The 26690-nt window shown below is 53.4% G+C and overlaps 1 protein-coding gene across 1 annotated transcript in view; it reads right to left on the reverse strand.

Annotated features, from left to right (window-relative positions):
• Window positions 1-26690, reverse strand: part of RAP1GAP (RAP1 GTPase activating protein) — a 114319-nt gene that overhangs the window by 70478 nt on the left and 17151 nt on the right. The window contains 1 exon segment of the mRNA XM_077456000.1: window positions 16319-16409. The gene's annotated coding sequence lies outside the window, so the exon portion shown is untranslated.

Raw genomic sequence — 26690 nt, forward strand, 5'->3', positions numbered from 1 at the left:
GGGACGGTGTTCAGGATTTCCAGGCGGTGGGACCGGGGACGGTGTTCAGGATTTCCAGGCGGTGGGGGGGACGGTGTTCAGGATTTCCAGGCGGTGGGACCGGGGACGGTGTTCAGGATTTCCAGGCGGTGGGACCGGGGACGGTGTTCAGGATTTCCAGGCGGCGGGACCGGGGACGGTGTTCAGGATTTCCAGGCGGTGGGACCGGGGACGGTGTTCAGGATTTCCAGGTGGCGGGACCGGGGACGGTGTTCAGGATTTCCAGGCGGTGGGACCGGGGACGGTGTTCAGGATTTCCAGGCGGTGGGACCGGGGACGGTGTTCAGGATTTCCAGGTGGTGGGACCGGGGACGGTGTTCAGGATTTCCAGGTGGTGGGACCGGGGACGGTGTTCAGGATTTCCAGGCGGTGGGGGGGACGGTGTTCAGGATTTCCAGGTGGTGGGATCGGGGACAATTCCCTCGGCCGATGAGTAATAATAACGTCCTCTGGAAAATCTGGCGCGGCGGCGGTGGCGACAGAATAAAACATCCCAGCGACGATCATAACAAACACAGAGAGCATCGTACTCACACAATACGCCTCCAAGGAGTCCGAGGGGTCCCGGCAGGGCGTGCCCCCGTCACCGCCGGACATGTCGCCGCTGTCCCGCCTCGCCAGAGCGTCCCAAAACTTGGCAAAGTGGTGCCTGGCTGCCGCGATGTCCCTGCGAGGCTCCGGCTGCCTCTCATGCCTTCACATGTGTGCTGAATGGGTGGAGAGAGCCAGAAGAGGACGGCAGCTGCCAAGGAGGCAGGTACAGGGACCGGGGCCCCGGGCTGTGTGCACAGCGAGGAGGACGGAGGAGCAGCTGTTCCTGGAGTGACAGTGAGGGGAGGGGACATCGCCACGACACACACACCCCCACGTGTGCCCAAGAGCTGACAATCTAACCCTCGTTCCCTGCTCAACAGCCAAGGGCTCTGACAGCCGTGTGGTTAGCGGACCGAGGAGGAGAACGAGGCGAAGAGTTCTATTATGAAAAGAGAATCGTTCTCTTGTGGTGGGTTTTCTCCGGAGATGGTCCTCTGGCCGGCCGCTTGTCCTGTTCTGCGACTCTTGTGGGTTTTATTACGTTTCCTCTTTTTGTGTTCTTCTCACTTTACAATCGTCATGTTTAAAACTACAAAAGAATAAAAAAAAAAAAAGAAGAAAAGAAAAAGAGAACAAGGAAAAGACATTTAAATGTCTGTACTCCCAGCACTGGGGGAGAAAAATCGCAACGTGCCACCAATTTATTGGCAATTTTAGGGCAATTTGATGCCTTTCAATCACAATTGTTTCCAGCAACCAAAATCGCCACAATTGCTCACCAGAAAGCACTATTTCTGCTGTTTTCTACTAACCCCTTATCCTCCACGACTATCCTCCTCCACCAACCCCCCTCCCAGTCAGCCCCCTTGGCTATCCTCCTCTACCAATCCCCCCCCAGTCAGCCCCCTTGGCTATCCTCCTCTACCAATCCCCCCCCAGTCAGCCCCCTTGGTTATCCTCCTCTACCAATCCCCCCCCCCCAGTCAGCCTCCACGGCTATCCTCCTCTACCAATCCCCCCCAGTCAGCCTCCACGGCTATCCTCCTCTACCAATCCCCCCCAGTCAGCCTCCACGGCTATCCTCCTCTACCAATCCCCCCAGTCAGCCCCCTTGGCTATCCTCCTCTACCAATCCCCCCCCCCCAGTCAGCCCCCTTAGCTATCCCCCTCCACCAACCCCCCCAGTCAATCCCCTTGGCCATCCTCCACCAATCCCCCCCAGTCAGCCCCCTTGGCTATCCTCCTCCACCAATCCCCCCCAATCAGCCCCCTTAGCTATCCCCCTCCACCAACCCCCCCAGTAAACCCCCTTGGCTATCCTCCACCAATCCCCCCCAGTCAGCCCCCTTGGCTATCCTCCTCCACCAACCCCCCCCAATCAGCCCCCTTAGCTATCCCCCTCCACCAACCCCCCCAGTAAACCCCCTTGGCTATCCTCCACCAATCCCCCCCAGTCAGCCCCCTTAGCTATCCTCCTCCACCAATCCCCCAGTCAGCACCATTGGCTATCCTCCTCTACCACCCCCCCCAGTCAGCCCCCTTGGCTATTCTCCGCCACCAATCCCCCCCCCCAGTCAGCCCCCTTGGCTATCCTCCTCCACCAACCCCCCCAGTCAACTCCCTTGGCCATCCTCCACCAATCCCCCCCAGTCAGCCCCCTTGGCTATCCTCCTCCACCAATCCCCCCCAGTCAGCCCCCTTGGCTATCTGCCTCCACCAACCCCCCCCCCCCCAGTAAGCCCCCTTAGCTATCCTCCTCCACCAACCCCCCTCCCAGTCAGCCCCCTTGGCTATCCTCCTCCACCAATCCCCCAGTCAGCCCCCTTGGCTATCCTCTTCCACCAATCCCCCCCTCAGTCCGCCCCCTTGGCTATCCTCCTCCACCAACCCCCCCAGTCAGCACCCTTGGCCATCCTCCACCAATCCCCCCCATTCAGCCCCCTTGGCTATCTGCCTCCACCAATCCCCCCCCCCCCCAGTAAGCCCCCTTAGCTATCCTCCTCCACCAATCCCTCTTGGCTATCCTCCTCCACCAATCCTTCCCAGTAAGCCTCCATGGCTATCCTCACCCACCAACCCCTAGTCAGCCCCCCATGGCTATCATTCTCCACCAACCCTTCCCAGTCAGCCCTTATGGATATCTTCCTCCACCAACCTCCCCAAGTAAGCCCCCCCCATGGCTGGGTGAGCTGACAAGTGACAGAAGTCTGGTCAGCAGCTGATTTGTGGCTGGGGGTCGGCACACCTGTCCAGGATGTCACTCAGGGGCTGGCGGTGACAATGACATCAGATGACCCCCCGACACAGAGAAGAGACAGATGCTGAGCCAACACGAGACATCCAGGAGACAGAAACCACGAAGAATCCAGCAAGGTCACAGAAACGGGAAATATGGAGCCAAAAGTTTAACAACTGGTGATTACTGGACCCGGGAGATCAATAGTCAATGATACCGGACCCGGGAGATCAATAGTCAATGATACCAGACCCGGGAGATCAATAGTCAATGATACCAGACCCGGGAGATCAATAGTCAATGATACCAGACCCGGGAGATCAATAGTCAATGATACCAGACCCGGGAGATCAATAGTCAATGATACCAGATCCCGGGATCAATAGTCAATAGTTACTGAACTCGGCAGATCGGCAGTCAATAATATCTGTACTCAGGAGATTATATATATATATATATATAGTCGATGGTACCGGCTTTAAGAGATCAACAATTAATGATTTCCAGATTGATACATGGATAATCAATTATTTCCAGACTGGGAGATTGATAATCAATGGTTACTGGACCTGGAAGATTAATAGTCAATTGTTTAGGGATTTAGGATATTACCATTAGGCTGCTTTCACACTGGGGCGGCGGGTCCATTAGCGGTAAAGTGCCGCTAGTTATCGTGGAGCTTCACCGCTGTCTAAGTGGCGATTTTAACCCCCACTACGGGCCAGAGAAGGGGTTAATAGCGCCCGTGTACTGGCGCTTCTGAAGCACTTTTCAGGCGCTTTGGAAGTGATGCCCATTCATTCCAATGGGCTCCCCAACCGCCCCAAAGATGCCGCTTGCAGGACTTTTTTTTTCCTGTCCCGCAAATGTAACGCCCCGGTGTGAAAGCACTCGGGTTCTCACCCCGGGGCGGCATGGGAGGCAGTTTTCAGGTGCAATTTTTTAGCGCTAAAACGCCTGAAAACTGCCTCAGTGTGAAAAGGGTATCAATGATTACCAGACTTGAGAGATCGATATTCAATGATTACTGGATCCAGAGGATTCGGAGTCAGTGATTGCTGGGAGATCGATAATCAATGACTTTTGGGAGATTGATAATCAATGACTTTTGGGAGATTGATAATCAATGACTTTTGGGAGATCGATAATCAATGACTTTTGGGAGATTGATAATCAATGACTTTTGGGAAATCAATAATCAAAGACTCTTAGAAGATTGATAATCAAAGACTTTTGTCGGGAGATCGATAATCGAAGAATTTTGGGGGATCGATAATCAAAGATTTTCGGGAGATCGATAGTCAATGATTGAATGAAGAATTTTGAAGTTTTTACAATTATCCCCCCCCCCCAGAGCTCCGGGCGGCTCCCCATATCAGGGTGGAACCCGTTCATCTGAAGCGCTGACTGCACTGCCTGTGGGAAGCGGCTGGTCCTCGGGTCGGATCACATTTCCTGCCTTTATTTATTTACCAGCTCTGGATCAGGTGTCCTCCCCCCTCCCCCCTGCAGTTTCCACAGCACTACTGTGTGCGGAGAAAGCCGGGTGGAGAATCACCAACTGGCACACAGCTGGAGAAGACAACCTACCTGCGGAGCAGCCGGAGGTGGGAGAAGGTTCCAGGTTCTCAGGTGGGAGAAGGTTCCAGGTAGTCAGGTGGGAGGAGGTTCCAGGTAGTCAGGTGGGAGAAGGTTCCAGGTAGTCAGGTGGGAGAAGGTTCCAGGTTCTCAGGTGGGAGAAGGTTCCAGGTAGTCAGGTGGGAGAAGGTTCCAGGTAGTCAGGTGGGAGAAGGTTCCAGGTAGTCAGGTGGGAGAAGGTTCCAGGTAGTCAGGTGGGAGAAGGTTCCAGGTTCTCAGGTGGGAGAAGGTTCCAGGTAGTCAGGTGGGAGAAGGTTCCAGGTTCTCAGGTGGGAGAAGGTTCCAGGTAGTCAGGTGGGAGAAGGTTCCAGGTAGTCAGGTGGGAGAAGGTTCCAGGTAGTCAGGTGGGAGAAGGTTCCAGGTTCTCAGGTGGGAGAAGGTTCCAGGTAGTCAGGTGGGAGAAGGTTCCAGGTTCTCAGGTGGGAGAAGGTTCCAGGTAGTCAGGTGGGAGAAGGTTCCAGGTTCTCAGGTGGGAGAAGGTTCCAGGTAGTCAGGTGGGAGAAGGTTCCAGGTAGTCAGGTGGGAGAAGGTTCCAGGTAGTCAGGTGGGAGAAGGTTCCAGGTAGTCAGGTGGGAGAAGGTTCCAGGTAGTCAGGTGGGAGAAGGTTCCAGGTAGTCAGGTGGGAGAAGGTTCCAGGTAGTCAGGTGGGAGAAGGTTCCAGGTAGTCAGGTGGGAGAAGGTTCCAGGTAGTCAGGTGGGAGAAGGTTCCAGGTAGTCAGGTGGGAGAAGGTTCCAGGTTCTCAGGTGGGAGAAGGTTCCAGGTAGTCAGGTGGGAGAAGGTTCCAGGTAGTCAGGTGGGAGAAGGTTCCAGGTAGTCAGGTGGGAGAAGGTTCCAGGTTCTCAGGTGGGAGAAGGTTCCAGGTAGTCAGGTGGGAGAAGGTTCCAGGTTCTCAGGTGGGAGAAGGTTCCAGGTAGTCAGGTGGGAGAAGGTTCCAGGTTCTCAGGTGGGAGAAGGTTCCAGGTTCTCAGGTGGGAGAAGGTTCCAGGTTCTCAGGTGGGAGAAGGTTCCAGGTAGTCAGGTGGGAGAAGGTTCCAGGTAGTCAGGTGGGAGAAGGTTCCAGGTAGTCAGGTGGGAGAAGGTTCCAGGTTCTCAGGTAGGAGAAGGTTCCAGGTAGTCAGGTGGGAGAAGGTTCCAGGTTCTCAGGTGGGAGAAGGTTCCAGGTAGTCAGGTGGGAGAAGGTTCCAGGTTCTCAGGTGGGAGAAGGTTCCAGGTTCTCAGGTAGGAGAAGGTTCCAGGTAGTCAGGTGGGAGAAGGTTCCAGGTAGTCAGGTGGGAGAAGGTTCCAGGTTCTCAGGTGGGAGAAGGTTCCAGGTAGTCAGGTGGGAGAAGGTTCCAGGTTCTCAGGTGGGAGAAGGTTCCAGGTAGTCAGGTGGGAGAAGGTTCCAGGTAGTCAGGTGGGAGAAGGTTCCAGGTAGTCAGGTGGGAGAAGGTTCCAGGTTCTCAGGTGGGAGAAGGTTCCAGGTAGTCAGGTGGGAGAAGGTTCCAGGTAGTCAGGTGGGAGAAGGTTCCAGGTAGTCAGGTGGGAGAAGGTTCCAGGTTCTCAGGTGGGAGAAGGTTCCAGGTAGTCAGGTGGGAGAAGGTTCCAGGTTCTCAGGTGGGAGAAGGTTCCAGGTAGTCAGGTGGGAGAAGGTTCCAGGTTCTCAGGTGGGAGAAGGTTCCAGGTTCTCAGGTGGGAGAAGGTTCCAGGTTCTCAGGTGGGAGAAGGTTCCAGGTAGTCAGGTGGGAGAAGGTTCCAGGTAGTCAGGTGGGAGAAGGTTCCAGGTAGTCAGGTGGGAGAAGGTTCCAGGTTCTCAGGTAGGAGAAGGTTCCAGGTAGTCAGGTGGGAGAAGGTTCCAGGTTCTCAGGTGGGAGAAGGTTCCAGGTTCTCAGGTAGGAGAAGGTTCCAGGTTCTCAGGTGGGAGAAGGTTCCAGGTAGTCAGGTGGGAGAAGGTTCCAGGTTCTCAGGTGGGAGAAGGTTCCAGGTTCTCAGGTAGGAGAAGGTTCCAGGTAGTCAGGTGGGAGAAGGTTCCAGGTAGTCAGGTGGGAGAAGGTTCCAGGTTCTCAGGTGGGAGAAGGTTCCAGGTAGTCAGGTGGGAGAAGGTTCCAGGTTCTCAGGTGGGAGAAGGTTCCAGGTAGTCAGGTGGGAGAAGGTTCCAGGTAGTCAGGTGGGAGAAGGTTCCAGGTACTTGCCGGCGCTCTTCTAGTGTAGGAAAAATGAACTCTGACGGTCTCCAACGCACTCAGCCAGCCACTCACCACCATGCGTGATCCTGACCTACCATACCATGCCGGGCGGAGCTACTTCCTGTCCCCGTGACACCCATAAAGAAAAGGAGGGATGGGGTTGTCACCGGGACAGGAAGGCGCATTGTCAGTACAGGGAGGAATGGGGACAACAATAACGTGTTTGGAGTTTTGTGTCCACGGTGGAGACATTTCCTGTCCTGACAGGAAGTGAGGGGGAAATCTCCCCAATAAATCAGAAGAGGCCCCAACTCTTCTCCACTCCATCCAAAACCAAATCCGCTTTAACCCCTTCTGGTCTGAAGCGATGTGCAATGCAGGCAGCATCCATAATACAATCTGCAGGATCTGAAGGTTGGCCAACAGAAATGCGGGTGTGTCAAAAAGCGAAAAGAAATAACATTGTCATGAGATCGGAACCCGGAGGCCAGCTCCTCGGTTTAGGGTGGAGTTCATTATCGGTGATATGAGATCTGTCCACAGACGGCAGAGGATTCTCCTCCTGGGCACAACCTGGAGAATATTGGAGTCCTGTGAGGAAAATGTCCTGCATGCTGGAAAATTCCCAGAAGCAATGCTACAGCCGGATGATGTTGTTGAATGTCCTCTGTGTCCACCTACCTCCATCCACTCACCGCCGCCTTCCACATCACAACAGAAATACGGATTACTCCGGCTTTGTTCTACTTTGGCAGATGATTCGGTTTCATCCAGTAGAGCGGCTCTCCTCGTGTATAAGGAGGAAGAAAACACACCGACGCGTTTCATCTACCAGACCACGACACGTCTGGGGGATCCAAGAAGGTGTCATCAGTTAATGACAGCCATCTTAACTGAGAGGTGAAATATGCAACAATCAGAGTCCACGCCCCGTCTCTGAGTCACCCCAGTCCAATGTTTACATAAAAAACACAGCAGTTCCCCTATAAAGATGTGAGTGGTGGGATATGAGGAGGGAAGAGGGTCTGAGGTGGGATATGTGAAGGGGAGACAGTTTGAAGTGGATTGTGAGATATTTGGAGGATAGGCAATCTGAGGTGGGTGGTGGGAAACGTAGACCTAAGAAGGTGTGAGGTGGGATATGTGGAGGGGAGATGGTCTGAGGTGGGTGGTGGGATACATTGAGGGGAGATGGTGTGAGGTGGGTGGGGGATATATTAAGGGGAGATGGTGTGAGGTGGGTGGTGGGGTACATTGAGGGGAGATGGTGTGAGGTGGGTGGGGGGATATATTAAGGGGAGATGGTGTGAGGTTGGTGGTGGGGTACATTGAGGGGAGATGGTGTGAGGTGGGTGGGGGGGTACATTGAGGGGAGATGGTGTGAGGTGGGTGGTGGGATACATTGAGGGGAGATGGTGTGAGGTGGGTGGTGGGATACATTGAGGGGAGATGGTGTGAGGTGGGTGGTGGGGTACATTGAGGGGAGATGGTGTGAGGTGGGTGGGGGGGTACATTGAGGGGAGATGGTGTGAGGTGGGTGGTGGGATACATTGAGGGGAGATGGTGTGAGGTGGGTGGGGGGGGTACATTGAGGGGAGATGGTGTGAGGTGGGTGGTGGGGTACATTGAGGGGAGAAGGTGTGAGGTGGGTGGTGGGGTACATTGAGGGGAGATGGTGTGAGGTGGGTGGGGGGGTACATTGAGGGGAGATGGTGTGAGGTGGGTGGTGGGATACATTGAGGGGAGATGGTGTGAGGTGGGTGGTGGGGTACATTGAGGGGAGATGGTGTGAGGTGGGTGGGGGGATATATTAAGGGGAGATGGTGTGAGGTGGGTGGTGGGGTACATTGAGGGGAGATGGTGTGAGGTGGGTGGGGGGGTACATTGAGGGGAGATGGTGTGAGGTGGGTGGGGGGGTACATTGAGGGGAGATGGTGTGAGGTGGGTGGTGGGATACATTGAGGGGAGATGGTCTGAGGTGGGTGGGGGGGTACATTGAGGGGAGATGGTGTGAGGTGGGTGGTGGGGTACATTGAGGGGAGAAGGTGTGAGGTGGGTGGTGGGGTACATTGAGGGGAGATGGTGTGAGGTGGGTGGGGGGGTACATTGAGGGGAGATGGTGTGAGGTGGGTGGTGGGATACATTGAGGGGAGATGGTGTGAGGTGGGTGGTGGGGTACATTGAGGGGAGATGGTGTGAGGTGGGTGGGGGGATATATTAAGGGGAGATGGTGTGAGGTGGGTGGTGGGGTACATTGAGGGGAGATGGTGTGAGGTGGGTGGTGGGGTACATTGAGGGGAGATGGTGTGAGGTGGGATACATTGAGGGGAGAAGGTGTGAGGTGGGTGGTGGGATACATTGAGGGGAGAAGGTCTAAGGTGGGTGGTGGGGTACATTGAGGGGAGATGGTGTGAGGTGGGTGGTGGGGTACATTGAGGGGAGATGGTGTGAGGTGGGTGGTGGGATACATTGAGGGGAGATGGTGTGAGGTGGGTGGTGGGGTACATTGAGGGGAGAAGGTGTGAGGTGGGTGGGGGGATACATTGAGGGGAGATGGTGTGAGGTGGGTGGGGGGGGGTACATTGAGGGGAGATGGTGTGAGGTGGGTGGGGGGGTACATTGAGGGGAGATGGTGTGAGGTGGGTGGGGGGGTACATTGAGGGGAGAAGGTGTGAGGTGGGTGGGGGGATACATTGAGGGGAGATGGTGTGAGGTGGGTGGTGGGGTACATTGAGGGGAGAAGGTGTGAGGTGGGTGGGGGGATACATTGAGGGGAGATGGTGTGAGGTGGGTGGGGGGGTACATTGAGGGGAGATGGTGTGAGGTGGGTGGGGGGGGTACATTGAGGGGAGATGGTGTGAGGTGGGTGGGGGGGTACATTGAGGGGAGATGGTGTGAGGTGGGTGGGGGGGTACATTGAGGGGAGATGGTGTGAGGTGGGTGGGGGGATACATTGAGGGGAGATGGTGTGAGGTGGGTGGTGGGGTACATTGAGGGGAGATGGTGTGAGGTGGGTGGTGGGGTACATTGAGGGGAGAAGGTGTGAGGTGGGTGGTGGGGTACATTGAGGGGAGATGGTGTGAGGTGGGTGGTGGGGTACATTGAGGGGAGATGGTGTGAGGTGGGTGGTGGGGTACATTGAGGGGAGATGGTGTGAGGTGGGTGGTGGGGTACATTGAGGGGAGGTGGTGTGAGGTGGGTGGTGGGGTACATTGAGGGGAGATGGTGTGAGGTGGGTGGGGGGGTACATTGAGGGGAGATGGTGTGAGGTGGGTGGGGGGATACATTGAGGGGAGATGGTGTGAGGTGGGTGGTGGGGTACATTGAGGGGAGATGGTGTGAGGTGGGTGGTGGGGTACATTGAGGGGAGGTGGTGTGAGGTGGGTGGTGGGGTACATTGAGGGGAGGTGGTGTGAGGTGGGTGGTGGGATACATTGAGGGGAGATGGTGTGAGGTGGGTGGTGGGGTACATTGAGGGGAGATGGTGTGAGGTGGGTGGTGGGGTACATTAAGGGGAGGTGGTGTGAGGTGGGTGGGGGAATATGTGGAAGGGAGATGCTCTGTATTGTGTGGAGGCTGCACAGGAAAACATGGCACATTATCCGATTGATCTGATAACAGAGGAAATCATGTGTGAAGGTGAACGGTGCCGACAGAAGCTGCCAACCATGGAGACGGGTTCACCGAGGACGGCGCTTAAACACCATTGACAGGGTAAAAAAGATTCTGTGCCAGCACTGTGGGTCTTTACTGATCTACACACCATGCCACTACCACCACTGACTACCTCTTGACTTGCAAACATACCACCACTGACTACCTACTGACCCCCAACATCATACCACCACAGACTACCTCCTGACCTTTACACCGTACCACCACTGATCATCTATTGACATTTACAACACCCCACCAACTGGACACCTACTGACCTCCACATCATACCACCGACTACATACTGACCTCCACACCATACCACCACTGACCACCCCCCGATGTCAACACCGTACCATAACTAATCATCTCCTGACCTCCACAACACACCACCACTGGACACCTACTGACCTCCACATCATACCACCACTGACCATATCCACACCATGCCAAAACTTGTCCTCCACACCATGCCATCACAGACCTCCACAATGCACCACAAGTAACTACCACAACATGCCACCACTGATCTACTGGCCTCCACACAGTGCTGCCACTATCCATACCTCCTGAGCTCCACATTGTGCCCCACCACTTACCACCTCCTGGCCTCAACACCATGCCACCATGGACCTCCTAACCTCAACACTGAGCCATGGCCTTCAATCTTTTGACCTTTACACGGTGCAAACACTGCCCAGTTGACTTTCACAACGTATTACCGCAGACCAGCTGACTTTCACAGACCTCCAGCTGACCCTAACAGCATGTCCCCACTCCCCAATAGATTATGCCCCCACATCAATCTCCTGACTTCCACACTGTGCCACGGTGGACTGCCTAAACTCCACATAGTGCCACCACCTGATCACTACACCCTGCCACCACTGACCTCCTGACCTCTCATTCTGTGCCCCAATAGGCAGGACGGTGGTTTCCACACTCCCAGCCTTTGCTGGAGTCCATTTAGTGAGCAGGAAATGGATATCTTTTTCTTCCATGGCCGCTCCAACAGGTTCTTCCATTTATAAAGTTTCTCCGGAAAATCCCTCCTCTGTTCTCTGAAGGCTCTTATTTCTAGACAGATTCCACCAATTCATGAGAGATGTTCTGCCATGTTTTTGGTGAATCCAGGGAAGACCGTTTTCTTCCAGGTGACACCACTGTTCAGCCATTTTCGGCCAGTCCAGGTCTTGCCAGTCGTTTCCTCCAGTATAGGTGGAGATGAAAGCCGATGAGATCCAACAGTGCGGCAAAGGAAAAAATGATTGTTCGGATTTTGTTGCCAGAGTAGGTGTGCCGAGTTGGTGGAATTCCCATCTGAACAAAACACGATGAAGACCGGGATAAGTTCTGCACATTACTCCTCCCATCCATCACACCGACTGCCGTGTCCCAGCGCCAAGGTTATACTGGACCTTTGTTGGGTCTTTCATGCCGTGTCCCAGCGCCAAGGTTATACTGGACCTTTGTTGGCTCTTTCATGCCGTGTCCCAGCGTCAAGGTTATACTGGACCTTTGTTGGGTCTTTCATGTCGTGTCCCAGCGCTAAGGTTATACTGGACCTTTGTTGGCTCTTTCATGCCGTGTCCCAGCGCTAAGGTTATACTGGACCTTTGTTGGCTCTTTCATGCCATGTCCCAGCGCTAAGGTTATACTGGACCTTTGTTGGGTCTTTCATGCCGTGTCCCAGCGTCAAGGTTATACTGGACCTTTGTTGGGTCTTTCATGCCGTGTCCCAGCACCAAGGTTATACTGGACCTTTGTTGGGTCTTTCATGCCGTGTCCCAGCGCTAAGGTTATACTGGACCTTTGTTGGGTTTTTCATGCCGTGTCCCAGCACCAAGGTTATACTGGACCTTTGTTGGCTCTTTCATGCCGTGTCCCAGCACCAAGGTTATACTGGACCTTTGTTGGCTCTTTCATGCCGTGTCCCAGCACCAAGGTTATACTGGACCTTTGTTGGGTCTTTCATGCCGTGTCCCAGCGCTAAGGTTATACTGGACCTTTGTTGGCTCTTTCATGCCGTGTCCCAGCACCAAGGTTATACTGGACCTTTGTTGGCTCTTTCATGCCGTGTCCCAGCACTAGGGTTATACTGGACTTTTGTTGGGTCTTTCATGCCGTGTCTCAGCACCAAGGTTATACTGGACCTTTGTTGGGTCTTTCATGCCGTGTCTCAGCACCAAGGTTATACTGGACCTTTGTTGGGTCTTTCATGCCGTGTCCCAGCGCCAAGGTTATACTGGACCTTTGTTGGGTCTTTCATGCCGTGTCCCAGCGCTAAGTGGACCTTTGTTGGGTCTTTCATGCCGTGTCCCAGCACTAAGGTTATACTGGACCTTTGTTGGGTCTTTCATGCCGTGTCCAAGCGCTAAGGTTATACTGGACCTTTGTTGGGTCTTTCATGCCGTGTCCCAGCACTAAGGTTATACTGGACCTTTGTTGGGTCTTTCATGCCGTGTCTCAGCACCAAGGTTATACTGGACCTTTGTTGGGTCTTTCATGCCGTGTCCCAGCGCCAAGGTTATACTGGACCTTTGTTGGGTCTTTCATGCCGTGTCCCAGCGCTAAGTGGACCTTTGTTGGGTCTTTCATGCCGTGTCCCAGCACTAAGGTTATACTGGACCTTTGTTGGGTCTTTCATGCCGTGTCCAAGCGCTAAGGTTATACTGGACCTTTGTTGGGTCTTTCATGCCGTGTCCCAGCACTAAGGTTATACTGGACCTTTGTTGGGTCTTTCATGCCGTGTCTCAGCACCAAGGTTATACTGGACCTTTGTTGGGTCTTTCATGCCGTGTCCCAGCGCCAAGGTTATACTGGACCTTTGTTGGGTCTTTCATGCCGTGTCCCAGCGCTAAGTGGACCTTTGTTGGGTCTTTCATGCCATGTCTCAGCACCAAGGTTATACTGGACCTTTGTTGGCTCTTTCATGCCGTGTCCCAGCACTAAGGTTATACTGGACCTTTGTTGGCTCTTTCATGCCGTGTCCCAGCGCTAAGGTTATACTGGACCTTTGTTGGGTCTTTCATGCCGTGTCCCAGCACTAAGGTTATACTGGACCTTTGTTGGGTCTTTCATGCCGTGTCCCAGCACTAAGGTTATACTGGACCTTTGTTGGGTCTTTCATGCCGTGTCCCAGCGCCAAGGTTATACTGGACCTTTGTTGGGTCTTTCATGCCGTGTCCCAGCGCTAAGGTTGTACTGGACCTTTGTTGGGTCTTTCATGCCGTGTCCCAGCACTAAGGTTATACTGGACCTTTGTTGGGTCTTTCATGCCGTGTCTCAGCACCAAGGTTATACTGGACCTTTGTTGGGTCTTTCATGCCGTGTCCCAGCACCAAGGTTATACTGGACCTTTGTTGGGTCTTTCATGCCGTGTCCCAGCACTAAGGTTATACTGGACCTTTGTTGGGTCTTTCATACCGTGTCTCAGCACCAAGGTTATACTGGACCTTTGTTGGGTCTTTCATGCCGTGTCCCAGCGCTAAGTGGACCTTTGTTGGGTCTTTCATGCAGTGTCTCAGCACCAAGGTTATACTGGACCTTTGTTGGGTCTTTCATGCCGTGTCCCAGCGCCAAGGTTATACTGGACCTTTGTTGGGTCTTTCATGCCGTGTCCCAGCGCTAAGTGGACCTTTGTTGGGTCTTTCATGCAGTGTCTCAGCACCAAGGTTATACTGGACCTTTGTTGGGTCTTTCATGCCGTGTCCCAGCGCCAAGGTTATACTGGACCTTTGTTGGGTCTTTCATGCCGAGTCCCAGCGCTAAGTGGACCTTTGTTGGGTCTTTCATGCAGTGTCTCAGCACCAAGGTTATACTGGACCTTTGTTGGGTCTTTCATGCCGTGTCCCAGCACCAAGGTTATACTGGACCTTTGTTGGGTCTTTCATGCAGTGTCTCAGCACCAAGGTTATACTGGACCTTTGTTGGGTCTTTCATGCCGTGTCCCAGCACCAAGGTTATACTGGACCTTTGTTGGGTCTTTCATGCCGTGTCCCAGCACTAAGGTTATACTGGACCTTTGTTGGGTCTTTCATGCCGTGTCTCAGCACCAAGGTTATACTGGACCTTTGTTGGGTCTTTCATGCCGTGTCCCAGCGCCAAGGTTATACTGGACCTTTGTTGGGTCTTTCATGCCGTGTCCCAGCGCTAAGTGGACCTTTGTTGGGTCTTTCATGCAGTGTCTCAGCACCAAGGTTATACTGGACCTTTGTTGGGTCTTTCATGCCGTGTCTCAGCACCAAGGTTATACTGGACCTTTGTTGGGTCTTTCATGCCGTGTCCCAGCGCTAAGGTTATACTGGACCTTTGTTGGGTCTTTCATGCCGTGTCCCAGCACCAAGGTTATACTGGACCTTTGTTGGGTCTTTCATGCCGTGTCCCAGCGCTAAGGTTATACTGGACCTTTGTTGGGTCTTTCATGCCGTGTCCCAGCGCTAAGGTTATACTAGACCTTTGTTGGCTCTTTCATGCCGTGCCCCAGCACTAAGGTTATACTGGACCTTTGTTGGGTCTTTCATGCCGTGTCCCAGCACTAAGTGGACCTTTGTTGGGTCTTTCATGCCGTGTCCCAGCACTAAGGTTATACTGGACCTTTGTTGGCTCTTTCATGCCGTGCCCCAGCACTAAGTGGACCTTTGTTGGGTCTTTCATGCCGTGTCCCAGCACTAAGGTTATACTGGACCTTTGTTGGGTCTTTCATGCCACCGGCGGCACAATGGTCGCCACCACACCACAACTAATGGGTACAGATCATAGCTGTGGGGTTTCTTAGCCAACCAGGCAGGGTGATGGGGCAAAAGCTCATTAATTATTGGTACACCCAACTCAGATCCTTACACTAAACTAACCCTGCCTCCTGATTGGCTGCAATGTCTAGTCGGTTATAATTAGACTCTGGATGCCGGCTAGAAGGTCAGCCTGTGAAATCACAGTCTGTGCGTTCTCTGGTACTGGCTCCACCCCCTCTCACCTATCATTAAAGAATGAACCCCATTGGCTACTAGGGCAATGCAGAAAGTTTCTATTTCAGGCACAGGGAGACTCACATAGCAACCAAACAGAAACCAAAGAATGGTGTGAGAGCGCATGAAATAGAAACTGTCTGTTCTGCTACAATTTTTCCTTTGATAAGTGGAACCTCCTGGCCTGTGTAGAGATGATGTGGTGGATATGGAGGGATGACTGCCGTGCTGCCTGGGAAGGCTTTCTTCTCACCTTTGCTTTCCCTCACTCGCTGTGTCCCGCCTCCTGACAATGCATAATGGCATCAGATCACCAACCTCGGGCACCCCCCCCCCCCCTGATATCGGAGGCCACCATGCACACTCAGGAGCTGGGAGACTTCAGCTGACCTTCTCAGCAGGCTAAGCAAATATACACCAATCTACAAATTCAATACTAAAAATAAAAAGCGAGACTGCTCCTGATTGGCTAAAACTTGGATGGGTAATTATCTGCCCCTCCCACAGGGAGCAAAACCAATAATGTCACACAGAGAGCTGAGATTTCTATCCAATAAAAATCTGCTTCCAGATAAAAATGTCCTAGAGGAGAAATGAACAGATTTTTTTCCACTTTAGATGGAGTAAGGGGGTGTTAGAACCCCTGGCAGGTGTCCCCACTGGGGAAATTTCCCTTCACTTCCTGTTCCACAGCCAAAACAGGAAGTGAGAGAAAATCCCTTGGAAAACAAGGCAATCCCTGTACCAGTGTCCCCATTGGAAGATTTCCCCTCTATTCCCATTCCGGGGACAACACAAATTTTGGGACTTTGGTCACCAGGACACACAGAGAGGGCGAATCTTCCCAATGGGGACACAGCGATAAAAACCGGGGGGTCCAATCCCTCCCTACTCCATCCAACACTATATATGGTGCTGTTAGTTACATTGTAATACAGAGAAAGCACAGCATCTGATACAATGTTAATCTCTCCATGCGAGGTGACATGCAGGAAGCCAGGCGTGGTGCGTTATCGGCATGCAAAGCGTTGGCAAGCGAAGGGGGGGGGGGGGGAGTGCGCCATGCAGGATATGGGGGAGCTCTTACCTTAAATCGCGGCGCACTTTCGAGGGGGGTGGAGTTAGCTCGGGATAGATCTACAGTGTATGATATGAGCTGGTTCTGTCCGTCATACCGCCTGGAAGTTAAAAGGAGAACGATTTGTCAAGTGACCAAAGAGGGGAGCGCGGTGATGTCATAGCCCCGCCCACACCGAGATCTCCATAGAAAGCCTATCGCCATCATGAAGGATTTCCATGTTCTCAATACACCAAAACTAAACCGAGAAATCGATCCAATCCCCCCCCCCCACCCTCTTCTCTGTGATTGGTCGCAGCGATCACATGCTACAGACAGGGACAATCACAGCTATCCACCATAGTAAAAGTGAAGTTCACTGGTATAAGCAATGATAATGTGTAAAGAAACCCTCCCGATCACTTCCCCAGAGTAGTATGATGTCACTATGGCAACACTGGATTGCTCTGGTCACAGTGCGTTAAAAAAAAGAAATATGGGACAACTAATGATATGTTGCCTTTGTACAGCCACTTCCCGAGCGGCCCATGGTAAAAATACCTCATGACTGACGGTAAGTACCGGTGATATGGACGCAGCTACCATAGATGCCATAAACCCTTGTATTTGTTTATGTTGTGCTCTGGGATCTCTGTTAGAAGCGATGCGGGGTGCAAACCGCTGAGAATATGGGAAAAAAACTTTTTCATTTTTTAATTTTGCAGAATTTTTCCATTGTGACAAAAAAAAATTACAACTTTCAAAAACTTGCCATGCCTCCTACTAAATACCTCGGACTGTCTACTTTCCAAAAAGAGGTGATTTTAGGGGTATTTGTACTGAGAAGTGATGGGGGGGGGGGGGTATTTGTAATGGGGGTGATTTGGGGGGTATTTGTACTGGGGGGTGATTTGGGGGTATTTGTACTCGGGGTATTTGTACTGGGGGTGTGGGATTTGGGAGATATTTGTACTAGAGGGTGATTGGGGGGTATTTGTACTGAGGGGGGATTTGGGGGGTATTTGTACTGGAGGGTGTGTGATTTGGGGGGGGGGTATTTGTACTGGAGGGTGTGTGATTTGGGGTGTATTTTTACTGGGAGGTATTTGTAATGGGGGTGATTTGGGGGGTATTTGTACTGGGGAGTGATTTGGGGGTATTTGTATGGGGAGTGTGATTTGATGGGTATTTGTACTGGGGGATATTTGTACTGAGGGGTGATTTGGGGGAGTATTTGTACTGGGGGGTATTTGTACTAGAGGGTGATTTGGGGGGTATTTGTACTGGAGGGTGATTTGGAGGTATTTATACTGGGGTGAAGTGATTTGGGGGGTATTTGTACTGGAGGGTGATTTGGGGGGTATTTGTACTAGAGGGAAATTTGGGGGTATTTATACTGGGATGGGGTGATTTGGGGGGTATTTGTACTGGGGTCATTCGGGGGGTATTTGTAATGGGGGTGATTTGTACTGGGGAGTGATTTGGGGGTATTTGTACTGGGGGATATTTGTACTGAGAGGTGATTTGGGGGAGTATTTGTACTGGGGGGTATTTGTACTGAGAGGTGATTTGGGGGAGTATTTGTACTGGGGGATATTTGTACTGAGAGGTAATTTGGGGGGTATTTGTACTGGAGGGTGATTTGGGGGTATTTATACTGGGGTGAAGTGATTTGGGGGGTATTTGTACTAGAGGGTAATTTGGGGGGTATTTGTACTGGAGGGTGATTTGGGGGGTATTTGTACTGGAGGGTGATTTGGGGGGTATTTGTACTAGAGGGAAATTTGGGGGTATTTATACTGGGGTGGGGTGATTTGGGGGGTATTTGTACTGGAGGGTGATTTGGGGGGGTATTTGGTATCGAAGGGGTTAAAGTCCAGTTTGTGCTCCACCCTCCCCATTGGTTGGAAGTTGTGGGGTAATGAGAAGCTTCGATCGGAGCCGGTCCTGAGATCACACATAACATGTGAGCGTTCCCCGACATTATTAATAATTATAATAATAATAATAACAATAATAATGGCCAACCCCCCCTGCTGGGAAGATCCAAATCCTCGTGATGCGGAGGCGGCCAGCAGCGCGGATCACTGCAGGTGGGCGGAGTCACGCTTGGAGGAGGCCCCTCAGAGCAGTGTTCATTAAAGGGCCACTCCACCAATATGGAACTCGATCTCAGTTGAAGGCGGACTCATATAGAAGAGGACAACCAGAGGTGGGAGGTCCCTGGTTAAACTCCCAGCTCTGGCCCTGCCCACCTTGGGGTGGTCTCACTTCTCTTGCTGCAGAATCCAGGATATAAAAGAAAGAGCACACACAGAAGGGATGGTGGGAGATCCTCGGGGGATGGAAGAGACTGATGCTCAGTTCTGGGTGGATTCTATTGGTGAAGTAAACTTGGGCCGGCCCCCGCGGACCCCCCTGTTGCCTGGCTGATAAGGTGATGGGAGCGAGGAGAGTCAGTTGACTGAAGATTGAAAGATATTGTATGGGGGGGCCAATGACACCACACAGGACGATGAGCGTTGGGGCAATGCGGGGGTCATTCATTGTGAACAGCGCCCCAATACACCCACCGATGGACGCACAATGCACGCAACCACTGCGACGCGATAACGGCCCCTCGGGGGCTCCTGTGGACAGGCCTCACCAATAAAATACAAATGTGGCAAAAACACGAGATGTGACCCCCTCCCCCCCTCAGGTGTGCCAATGCAGGTCACCCCTTCCCCCCTCAGGTGTGCCAATGTAGGTCACCCCTTCCCCCCTCAGGTGTGCCAATGTAGGTCACCCCTTCCCCCCTCAGGTGTGCCAATGTAGGTCACCCCTTCCCCCCTCAGGTGTGCCAATGTAGGTGACCCCTTCCCCCCTCAGGTGTGCCAATGTAGGTGACCCCTTCCCCCCCTCAGGTGTGCCAATGTAGGTGACCCCTTCCCCCCCTCAGGTGTGCCAATGTAGGTGACACCACCCCCCCTCAGGTGTGCCAATGTAGGTGACCCCTTCCCCCCTCAGGTGTGCCAATTCAGGTGACCCCTTCCCCCCTCAGGTGTGCCAATGCAGGTGACCCCTTCCCCCCTCAGGTGTGCCAATGCAGGTGACCCCTCCCCCCTCAGATGTGTCAATGCAGGTGACCCCCCAAGTGTGCCAATGCAGGTGACCCCTTCCCCCCTCAGGTGTGACAATGTAGGTCACCCCTTCCCCCCTCAGGTGTGCCAATGTAGGTCACCCCTTCCCCCCTCAGGTGTGCCAATGCAGGTGACCCCTCCCCCCTCAGGTGTGCCAATGCAGGTGACCCCTCCCCCTCAGATGTGCCAGTGCAGGTGACCCCCCAAGTGTGCCAATGCAGGTGACCCCTTCCCCCCTCAGGTGTGCCAATGCAGGTGACCCCTCCCCCCCTCAGGTGTGCCAATGCAGGTGACCCCTCCCCCCCTCAGGTGTGCCAATGCATGTGACCCCTCCCCCCTCAGGTGTGCCAATGCAGGTGACCCCTCCCCCCTCAGGTGTGCCAATGTAGGTGACCCCTCCCCCCTCATGTATGCCAATGCAGGTGACCCCTTTCCCCCTCAGGTGTGCCAATGCAGGTGATGTGATGGAGTGATGGCACCTTAACACACCCACAATCATACATGTACAGCCGGGGCCCCGCATCGCACCCCCGCATTTAATGCACCTCACTTCAGTGAAGGGAAGTGCCACAGAAACACAACGCAGATCAGAAACTTCACCACAGAGGAGAAGGACGCCTGCCTGGCACAGGATGGGCCCAGAGGAGGACGCATTCCTGGCACAGGATGGGCACAGAGGACGCCTGCCTGGCACAGAGAAGGACCCTAGCTGGCACAGGATGGGCACAGAGGAGAAGGACGCATGCCTGGCACAGGATGGGCACAGAGGAGGACGCATGCCTGGCACAGGATGGGCACAGAAGACAAGGATGCATGCCTGGCACAGAGGACAAGGACGCATGCCTGGCACAGGATGGGCACAGAGGAGGACGCATGCCTGGCACAGGATGGGCACAGAAGACAAGGATGCATGCCTGGCACAGGATGGGCACAGAGGACAAGGACGCATGCCTGGCACAGGATGGGCACAGAGGACAAGGACGCATGCCTGGCACAGGATGGGCACAGAGGACGACGCATGCCTGGCACAGAAGACAAGGATGCATGCCTGGCACAGGATGGGCACAGAGGACAAGGATGCATGCCTGGCACAGGATGGGCACAGAGGAGAAGGACGCATGCCTGGCACAGGATGGGCAGTCTTCCTCTGAGCGGAGGATTCCTTTAATCAGATCCTGAGAAGGGGCGGAGCTGCTCTGTGTCCTCCTATCCTGGGTGACGTCCTGGCGGTGCGGAGTGCGGGGGGTTAATGGGCATCACACCTGGATGGGGGCGGGTCACCTTTGCAGGATATCCTCATCCTGTTTGTATATTTGTACCGATACATTGTAACTGCTGGGGGGAGGGGCCACCTGAGATCATCATCATCCCCCGTGTGACCCTCATTCTGTGATGATCATCCTGAGGATTCCTCCCCATCACTGGGTGTGATGATCATCCTGAGGATTCCTCCTCCTCATCACAGCACTGGGTCCTCCATAGGAAGGAATCATCATTTATTTATAATTGAATCTAGGATCACTCCTCCCAGACTTCACTGGCTGCATGCAGCTTCCCTAGGATGAGGATGACGGTCCCCGGACCTGCACAGTAATGGCAGCCTCCATATTTCTCCCTCGGGGATGCCGTCCCTCTTCAGTCCTCGGCTTCACACACAGGCACTCTCTGTGTATTCACCTCTTCCCGGATTCTCATATCTAATGCAAATAAAAGCCAACATGCAAAGTAAGCAGTGCCAACGCCTTCACAAACTCTGCGCCGGGCACAGCAACCAGGAAGAGCCGCCAGGCACAGCCGCCACCCCCCATCCAAATATAATGGGATGTTCCGTGTATGAGGGTCAGGTGTCAGACATTTCCCAGAATGCTAGACGAATTCTCCTACCCCCTACACATCCAATCCTCTATAACACTCAGCATGTCTAATAAACCCTCCGGCCAACCAATGACCCCTCCCTCCGCCCAACCAATGACCCCTCCCTCCGCCCAACCAATGACCCCTCCCTCCGTCCAACCAATGATCCTTCCCTCCGTCCAACCAATGATCCTTCCCTCCGTCCAACCAATGACCCCTCCCTCCGCCCAACCAATGACCCCTCCCTCCGCCCAACCAATGATCCTTCCCTCCGTCCAACCAATGATCCTTCCCTCCGTCCAACCAATGACCCCTCCCTCCGCCCAACCAATGACCCCTCCCTCCGTCCAACCAATGACCCCTCCCTCCGCCCAACCAATGATCCCTCCCTCCATCCAACCAATGACCCCTCCCTCCGTCCAACCAATGACCCCTTCCCTCCGCCCCAACCAATGACCCCTCCCTCCGCCCAACCAATGACCCTTCCCTCCGCCCAACCAATGACCCCTCCCTCCGTCCAACTAATGATCCCCCCCTCCGCCCAACCAATGATCCCTCCCTCCGCCCAACCAATGATCCCTCCCTCAGCCCAACCAATGATCCCTCCCTCCGCCCAACCAATGATCCCTCCCTCCGCCCAACCAATGATCCCTCCCTCCCCCTAACCAATGATCCCTCCCTCCGCCCAACCAATGATCCCTCCCTCCGCCCAACCAATGATCCTTCCCTCCATTCAACCAATGATCCTTCCCTCCATTCAACCAATGACCCCCCTGTCCAACCAATGATCCCTCCGTCCAACCAATGATCCCTCCCTCCATCCAACAAATGATCCCTCCCTTCATCCCACCAATGATCTTTCCCTTCATCCCACCAATGATCCCTCCCTCCATCCAACCAATAATCCCTCCCTCCATCCAACCAATGATCCCTCCCTCCATCCAACCAATGATCCCTCTGTCTAACCAATGAGCCTTCAAGTCCATCCAATGATCCCCCTGTCCAACCAATGATCCCTCCCTCCAGCCAACCAATGATCCCTCCCTCCATTCAACCAATGATCCCCCTGTCTAACCAATGAGCCCTCAGTCCATCCAATGATCCCCCTGTCCAACCAATGATCCCCCTGTCCAACCAATGATCCCCCTGTCCAACCAATGATCCCCCTGTCCAACCAATGATCCCCCTGTCCAACCAATGATCCCCCTGTCCAACCAATGATCCCCCTGTCCAACCAATGATCCCCCTGTCCAACCAATGATCCCCCTGTCCAACCAATGATCCCTCCCTCCCCAAAATCCATACCAGACACTTATTTGAGCACACAACCTGGCAGGTCGCAGGGAAAGGAGGGGGGGGGGTGAAGAAAGAGCGCACCCCCTCCTGAACCAGACCACAGTCCTCAACATGAGGGGGTGTTTTGGGGCCTCTTCCCTACAACCCTTGCCTGGTGGTTGTGGGGGTCTGCGGGTGGGGGGCTTATTGGAATTTGGAAGCCCCCTTTAACAAGGGGACCCCCAGATCATGGCCCCCCTATGTGAATGGGTATCAGGTACACTGTACCCCTACTCATTCACCAAAAACAGTGTCAAAATAGTAAAAATTACAGTAAACAGTTTGGACAAAACCTTTATAAAAAAAAAAAAAAAGGGTCCCGCAATGTAACTCCATCTTCGATGACGGCGCCGACAACCCGAGAGGGAGACAAAAAATAAACGGTAAAACAGTGCCTCTATGGGAGACGTCCCGCAACTGCAGGCTTTTTGCAATGACTGCGGTTATATATCTGAGGGCGGGGCCACCCGGTGATGTAAATGGGTGACCCCGCCCCCTTCTAACATGTGATGTCACCTAACGTCAGAAGGGGCGGGCTCACCCATTGGCATCACCAGGTGGCCCCGCCTCAGCTATATAATAGCTGTCATTGCCAAAATCCTGCAGTGGTGGGAGTGGAGTGTTTCCATTTATTTTTTCCAGGTCGTTGGCGCCGCCATCGAACATGAATTACATCACAGGACACTTTCTGTCTATTTTTTTAAATAAAAGATTTGTCCCAAACTGCCTACTGTAATTGTTACTATTTTAACACTATTTTTGGTGAATGTGTAGGGGTACCAAGTACCCAATACCCATTCACACGGGGGGGGGGGGGGGGGGCGGATCTGGGGGTCCCCTTCTTAAAGGGGGATTCCATATTCTGAGCTGAGCCACCAACTTCATTCACCCCCCATTCACAGATTTCTCTGGGAGATCTCCTTTCTCACAGGATATCCCTGGAAACAACCAACCAGACACTCAACCAACAAGTCAACCAACCAACTACCCAGCCACCCAATCCAACCAGCTACCCAACCAATCAACCACCCAGCCAACCACCCAATCCAACCAGCTACCCAACCAATCAACCACCCAGCCAACCAGACACCCACCCACACAAACAATCAACCAACTACCCAGCCACCCAATCCAACCAGCTACCCAACCAATCAACCACCCAGCCAACCAGACACCCACCCACACAAACAACCAAGCAACTAACCAAGTGCCAGTTCCAGCACTACAGTATTATATAAAATTATCAGCCAAATAGAACCATCAGCTGATAACAAGAGAACCTTCACCTGACCATGACAGCAGTATGAAACAAGTCCGAGGTCCGTACAAATTCCTAACTCAACACCCCCCCCCCCGGCCCAGAAGTCTCTCTCTATATCTCAGCAGTCTCTCCCTGGCCTGTCAGTCTCTCTATATCTCAGCAGTCTCTCCCTGGCCGGTCAGTCTCTCTCTATATCTCAGCAGTCTCTCCCTGGCCGGTCAGTGTCTCTCTATATCTCAGCAGTCTCTCCCTGGCCTGTCAGTCTCTCTATATCTCAGCAGTCTCTCCCTGGCCGGTCAGTCTCTCTCTATATCTCAGCAGTCTCTCCCTGGCCGGTCAGTGTCTCTCTATATCTCAGCAGTCTCTCCCTGGCCTGTCAGTCTCTCTCTATATCTCAGCAGTCTCTCCCTGGCCCATCAGTCTCTCTCTATATCTCAGCAGTCTCTCCCTGGCCCATCAGTCTCTCTCTATATCTCAGCAGTCTCTCCCTGGCCTGTCAGTCTCTCTCTATATCTCAGCAGTCTCTCCCTGGCCTGTCAGTCTCTCTCTATATCTCAGCAGTCTCTCCCTGGCCTGTCAGTCTCTCTCTATATCTCAGCAGTCTCTCCCTGGCCTGTCAGTCTCTCTCTATATCTCAGCAGTCTCTCCCTGGCCTGTCAGTCTCTCTCTATATCTCAGCAGTCTCTCCCTGGCCTGTCAGTCTCTCTCTATATCTCAGCAGTCTCTCCCTGGCCTGTCAGTCTCTCTCTATATCTCAGCAGTCTCTCCCTGGCCTGTCAGTCTCTCTCTATATCTCAGCAGTCTCTTCCTGGCCTGTCAGTCTCTCTCTATCTCAGCAGTCTCTCCCTGGCCCATCAGTCTCTCTCTATATCTCAGCAGTCTCTCCCTGGCCGGTCAGTGTCTCTCTATATCTCAGCAGTCTCTCCCTGGCCCGTCAGTGTCTCTCTATATCTCAGCAGTCTCTTCCTGGCCCGTCAGTCTCTCTCTATCTCAGCAGTCTCTCCCTGGCCTGTTAGTCTCTCTCTATATCTCAGCAGTCTCTCCCTGGCCCGTCAGTCTCTCTCTATTTCAGCAGTCTCTTCCTGGCCCGTCAGTCTCTCTCTATATCTCAGCAGTCTCTCCCTGGCCCGTCAGTCTCTCTCCCTATCTCAGCAGTCTCTCCCTGGACGGTTAGTCTCTCTCTATATCTCAGCAGTATCTTCTTGGCCCTTCAGTCTCCATCTCAGCAGTCCCTCCCTGGGACGACAGTCTCCATCTCAGCAGTCTCTCCCTGGCCCTTCAGTCTCTCTCTATCTCAGCAGTCTCTCCCTGGCCGGTCAGTGTCTCTGTATATCTCAGCAGTCTCTCCCTGGCCTGTTAGTCTCTATCTCAGCAGTCTCTCCCTGGCCCTCTCTTGTAATGTAACTCAGTAGGGGTAATGATGGGATTGGGGTATTGGAGGGGGACCCCTCTCTGGGTCACCCGGACGTGGCACAGACAATACCGGACAGACTGATATTGTAGCATCAATCTACCTGCACAGCTCTGCCTGATTCAGGAGCGCCATCTAGTGAGCAGAACAGTAACTGCACCCAACCTTGGCGAGGACAGGGATAGGGATGGGCGACTTCCCCAGGATGAAGATCTTCTCTATATAACAGACACACACATGAGCCTGCAGCCAAGTCTTCACCATAAAGGTCTTCCCCCCTCCCTACCACTGCCAGTGATCAGTGCCAGTCACCAGTGCTTCACTATAAACGTCTTCCCCCTCCCAACCACTGCCAGTGATCAGTACCAGTTACCAGTGCTTCACCATAAACATCTTCCCCCCTCCCAACCACTGCCAGTGATCAGTGTCAGTTACCAGTGCGTCACCATAAATGTCTTCCCCCCTCCCAACCACTGCCAGTGATCAGTACCAGTGCTTCACCATAAATGTCTTCCCCCCTCCCAACCACTGCCAGTGATCAGTACCAGTTACCAGTGCTTCACTATAAACGTCTTCCCCCCTCCCAACCACTGCCAGTGATCAGTGTCAGTTACCAGTGCGTCACCATAAATGTCTTCCCCCCTCCCAACCACTGCCAGTGATCAGTACCAGTTACCAGTGCTTCACCATAAATGTCTGCTGTCTTCTATCCCGGACTATCAGTGGAGGGAGATGGGGAAGGGCATTGAGCAAGGAGGACATCACTGAGGAGACAGATGACAGAACAGAGATGACATCACAGCTCTCCAGTGACATCACTGACAAGAGAAATTACATAATTGAGGCAAGAGACATCACAGTGCTCCAGTGACATAATTAAAGAGTGAGATGACACCACTGAGGAGGCAGATGACATCATGGAGGAAGGAGATGACCTCACTCAGGAGACCAATGACATCACTGAGGGAGGTGACACCACAGTGCTCAGTGACATCACTAGGAAGGGAGATGACACCACAGTGCTCGGTGACATCACTAGGAAGGGAGATGACCCCACAGTGCTCGGTGACATCACTAGGGAGGGAGATGACACCACAGTGCTCAGTGACATCACTGGGGAGGGAGATGACCCCACAGTGCTCAGTGACATCACTAGGGAGGGAGATGACACCACAGTTCTCAGTGACATCACTGAGGAAGATGACACCACAGTGCTCAGTGACATCACTAGGAAGGGAGATGACACCAGTGCTCAGTGACATCACTAGGGAGGGAGATGACACCACAGTGCTCAGTGACATCACTAGGAAGGGAGATGACACCACAGTGCTCAGTGACATCACTGAGGAAGATAACACCACACTGCTCAGTGACATCACTAGGGAGGGAGATGACACCACACTGCTCAGTGACATCACT

This window comes from Lithobates pipiens, unplaced genomic scaffold, assembly GCF_037356315.1.
Source record: "Lithobates pipiens isolate NorthernLeopardFrog02 unplaced genomic scaffold, aLitPip1_a1.2 Scaffold_27, whole genome shotgun sequence".
Taxonomy (NCBI): Eukaryota; Metazoa; Chordata; class Amphibia; order Anura; family Ranidae; genus Lithobates; species Lithobates pipiens.